This window comes from Siphateles boraxobius, unplaced genomic scaffold (assembly GCF_051911475.1).
Source record: "Siphateles boraxobius isolate OS27281-9 unplaced genomic scaffold, OSU_SipBor_1 26, whole genome shotgun sequence".
Classification (NCBI taxonomy): Eukaryota; Metazoa; Chordata; class Actinopteri; order Cypriniformes; family Leuciscidae; genus Siphateles; species Siphateles boraxobius.
This window is the reverse complement of record NW_027508876.1, coordinates 19,894,549-19,900,114: the sequence shown is the minus strand read 5'-3', so window position 1 is coordinate 19,900,114 and position 5,566 is coordinate 19,894,549.

Here is a 5,566-nt window from a genome sequence, read left to right as displayed (position 1 = left end):
AGAATGAATGGTGCTTGATGAATAAACAAGACATTAGTATAAAGATAGAGAAGCTAAAGATGACTTTTGCTCGAGTTTGATCGCTTTGTCGTCTCCAGATGCAAATCACACTTATAATTCATGCGATTAAAATAGGCCTACTAAGTGACTTAGAGATGTTCATTAGTTTGATTGAATCCACTGTTCTGGATTTTGTTACGGAAGCGTACAACAACAGCCGATGCATCGGTCACTCTGAGACGCTGCGGCACATAAACACAGAGACTGTGTGAGAATCATAAAAGTCTGCCGCCCTGTAAAATCTGACCCAATATGAGCAATATGCGTCACTGTAATTGTGTTTATTGGGAGAGGGCCCAGACACTGTGGTAATTACATATTGTTACAGTCTGCATCCCTATATATTTGATTTATGTATTTTGGCTCCAGCTGACAGATAAATAAGAAAAATTGTTATATTAAGCGGTAATAAATATGAATCATTTCGCAATCTGCCAGGAAATAATATTGTAATCTGTGAGGTAGAAGACTTAAACAATGTATGTATTTGTGTGAGTGTAGAGCATGGTCTGTACTTTGGAGAGAATGATATATCACAGCCAGCTGAGACACAGGTTTGAGTCCTGTTCTGTTTCTGCTCTTTAATACTGGACGTTATGTACAAGCCAACGGGTCGCTTCAACTGTTTCAGTCAGGAAGTATGTGAAAAATAAACAATGGAATTAAATTATGTGGATAATTATATAGACACCGTTTTTCATTGTTTATGACTGGTGTAGGAGTGGGATAGAACTAAAAGGGACTGATTACATAAAAATTGAAACAGAAGAGGAAATTTTGTCTATATGCAATAAGATTTAAAAGGGCCAAGTGTTGTTTCGGACCTCATTGACTTCCATTATAGAAAAAAAAAGTTTTTTTTTGTCTTTTGTGTTAGACAGAAGTAAAAAATAAATAAAAGTCATATAGGTTTGGAACGTCATGAGGACGAGTAAACAGAATTCTCATTTTTTAAATTAAAGTTGGACTCCTATCCTCCTATGTCTCATTTTCACAGAATTGAGAGCTATAACATTAGTATTCTATAGCATGCAAACTGAAAATATGACTCAAATATGACTGAAATATTGAATTGATTAATTGGGGATTATGATAACATTTCAAATAAACATATTCATACATACATGCATACATACATATATACATAAGTGGATCAGTAAAAAAAGAGTTAATCAAAGTTGTCCTAAGACAAGAACGGGTATTGTTCAAAATGCATGTATAACTTTGATGAAAGGTTTTGATCCACTTCATATGTTCACTATGTATTATGTCTACACACACACACACACATTTATATATTAAATAGTGAAGCGATTGTTTTTAGTAAAAGATTTTGCAATGGTTTATATATTAAATAGTGAAGCGATTGTTTTTAGTAAAACATTTTGCAATGGTATGTGTAACAGTATTTGTTTAAAGGAAAAAGATATTATGCAACTATTATATATTAATTGCTTACACATCTTACCTTAAGCATGCGGCCCACTTTCATTTTATAATTCTTGGCCAATTTTTTTTTTATAGCAACATATGAATCTGTGTGGAGTATATTAATTATCAGTCTTAGTGCTGTACAATTAAAGCGCAGCATGTCAGATTTGACACCACACTTACTGTACATCCAATCACTCTGGGCCACTCACTCACCCATATGCAGCCAGTCCTGCCTGTCAGAGTCAAGCTGTCTCCTCCTGAGTTTCTGTGTCTCCTCTGTCCTCCTTTTGTTTAGCACTCTGTACTCTAGCTGTTGAGCATCCGCAACACTCCGGCCTGACCTTTGCCGGTAATCCTTATAAAACATAAATGCATGATCTATCCGCTTCTCTATCTCTCACTCACTCTGTCTCTACACAAGACCACCCCATGGCCCTCATTACAAGCATCCCACTGCCACCCGATGTCACTGTCTAATTACAATCACCCTTGATCTGCTCGAAAATGACGCGAGACCTGCAGCTCACAGGCGTGCAGTGCCGAGGGTCTTTCCCCCGCAGGCGGTGTGCTGAGCCGGGCCGACAGGACTGATGAGGACGACGCTTCGCTCGCGGCTCTCCAGACAGGCGGAGGATCATTAGTGAACCAGCTGTTAACAAGCAGAGACAGGACAGCCAATATCACTTCCTGTGTGAGTGACACGCCGTGGGTGGCGAAGGAAACGCGAGGCCAGGTGGGCACAAGTTCATCGGATTTAAAACTCCAAATCACCTGCTTTTCCAAGTTTTTCAAGGAATCAATTCACAATACGCAGCAAATTAATAAATTTAGCCTAGGCTACTTGTATTTAAGGGTGATGTGTTTTTGTGAGTAGCTTTCTTCAGAAAGACTGTTAAAGGAATTACTAACACCAAAATTATAATTAAACTAATTATTTATTTATCTTAAAGAAATTAGTAACCAAAATTATCATTAAATAATTATTTAATATCTAATATGAAGATCAAGTAAGCCGGATGAATGGTGTGTGATTAAAATTTGGTGTTTTTCCCTCTTTAATAGCTTTTGTTCTACGCAATCTATAATTTGTCTGGTTCATTGATTTGTTGTTAATATTTAAATCTATAGTCATGTATGCCAGATGAAAGTCATATGACTGAAATATCACCCAATACATATTCATTTATGGAATTTAATTTAAAGAATGTCTTGGGTGCTCTTTTAGTGAGTCCATTAAGCTCCAAAATGACCTTAAAAAAAAGCAGCATAAAAGTGGTCCATGCAACTATATTCAAAAATTTTGAAGCCATATAATGGCTGCATCCAAAATTACATACTATAGGTGAAAAACAGTAGGCCTACGTGACAAAAGAAGTAGGCTATGTCTGAATGCACAGTAAATATAAAGCAAAAGTATTACCTACTTCCGGTGAGATTCTAAAGTTTGCATACAATGGACACTTTACTATCCCATGAGGCCAAGGGAGAGGATTTATGAATGGCAGTGAAGCAACACAACTAACTCTGGTTGGTCACATGAAAATTATAACATGGTGAATGCACTGTAGTATGCCAGATTACACTCACACTACACACTCATACTATAAGGAGGAACATACTTTTTAGCGGTCGTGTAGTAATTACTTGTTCAAAATAAGTACCTAGAGAGTATGCGATTTCAGACACAGCCAATATCTTTTTGTCAGTGATGCCAAACATCATTGGCTCTCACAAGTCATATGACCAGAAGTCATTGATGTCAATGGTGCCACATTTGATTTAAGAGCTACAGCTGAGATTTTAGCAAATAAAATTTTAAGTCTCAGTATGTTCTTTGTAAAACATTTTTGTACAACCTGAAAAAAACTTTTTTTGGGGGGTAATTTTGGTGCCTGACAGCTCCAGTCCCCATTGACTTTTATTATATGGAGAGAGAAAAAAGCAGCAGGAACTTTGTAAAAATTCTCCTTTTATGCTTCACAGAATGTCATACGGATTATTATTATTTTATTTATTTTTTTATTACGGTAAGTAAATGATGACAGAATTTTCATGTTTGGTTGAACTATCCATTGTTAAATGTGGTTTGTAGTTAGGTTTTCACAGATGAAGCTACAGTGTATTTGTGTGTGAATGTGAGTGTGTGTGCGAAAAAGAAAGAGAGAGAGATTAGAAATGATGGTATGACACTCTCCCATCAGGACAAAATCCATCACTGTCAGAGGAAGCAGACTAAGAGTAGCAGAGCTCCAAGACCACAGATTCAATTTCACTCCCTTGAGCCATTCAGCCCTGCCCACACGTACAGACACCTTCCATCTGAATAATAGCTCTGCATAGATTTGAATTTTCACTCTGCACTCCAGAGCAAGGCCACAGTCCAAGTCTAACATTTAGAGTTTTGTTCTAACACGTCCCCCTTCTCTCACACCAATATATGAAAATGTAAACAGCTCATTTGTCACTGAGTGTGTGCAAGTTCTTAGAGTTCAGTTCCAATTGTAACTGCGTGGAAAAGATCTTCAGAATTCATTTTTAAGGGGTTAACTTAATGTTTTCAGTTATTTTAGACCAACATTGCAGTCTTCCTTTATGTTCTGTTGGAGAATATGTATTCTTTTGTCATTGTCGTATCATGTTTACACAGCGACAGCGCACACAATGCCTCAGCATCTTACTCATGATTTCTCTCCACATGAGAAGAACTTGCATTACTTATTTGAGAAAGTAACTATTTTGTTGTAAATTTAAAAGTAATGCTTATTAAATACGTGTCACTTAAAATCCTTTAAGTTTATGTAACTTGCGTTACTTGTAATGCGTTACCCCCAAAAACTGATTGTATATTATAATTCATGCAGGCCCATGATTACATCCACAAATGCACCTTTGCTGTTTGGTTTCCAATCAAACACCAACTACAGGGGGCACCGGATGCCACCTCTATGGAGTGTGATTGAGTGGATGGACACGCTTGACAGATTTGGAATTACAACTGGAGTGTGTGATCAAAGTTTTAAGACTGTGGTCCTGTCTGCCTTTAAACCACCGTATGTCTCTATTGCTCATGCACAGGGGTCACAATTACATAACTGATCTCTCAGAAAAGCCACATGGATTCATTGGTTGTGAAAATTGGCTGATAACTCCAGTGTGCTGTAAGCTGATTAATGATTAATGTGCAGCTCTGCCACTTAAAAGGTCAGCCGCTCTGCCAAAGGGTTTGAGGTCTCAAAATATTACTGAGAAATTAAGGAAGGAAGGAAAGGTTGTCTTCTCAAAGGTTGTCCCACCTGCAATTCATTTCTTCCTGTTATTTGTGTATTAATACATACATTTTAATGATGGGAAATGAACTTGCATTGTTAAATATTGCCATATATTAAAGGGATAATTCACCCAAAAATGAAAATTCTGTCATCGTTTAATCACCTTCAAGTTGTTCAAAACCTATACAAGTTTATTTGTTCTGTTTTGAATTTTGGTAACCAAACAGTTTCTGGTCCCCATTGACTCCCATAGTATTTTTTTTTTTACTATGGAAGTTAATGGGGACCAGAACCTGACTGAAGGAATGAATAGCAAGTGGGAAAACCAACATACGTTTCCTTGCTTCATCATTTGCTGTAGGTTTAGAACAACATGAGGGTGAGTAAATAATGACCGAATTTTTATTTTTGGGTGAACTATCCCTTTAAGTAGAAAAAAGTAGCAAAAATAGTGCAGCTAATAGTGACCTAAATATATAATACAATTATATTTAACTGACATATGAAAAGTAAAGAAAACTCCAAAATGGATGATGTGCACTGGCTTCAATCACTCATTAGGTGGAGGTGCATTTAGAATAAAATAGATTAGTGAGTGAACAGTGCCATCCAGTGGAATATCAGTATCACTGTCTTAATCAGTGTCTAAGTTAGTACAGAGCACATATGGTTGTTGACTAATAAAATATAATATAATAATCATTGATTCATAAATCATTGATAAATAAATGAATATATATATACAATACATTATAAATAAATATATGCAGAAATCTAAATAAATAATTTAAAAATAGATCACC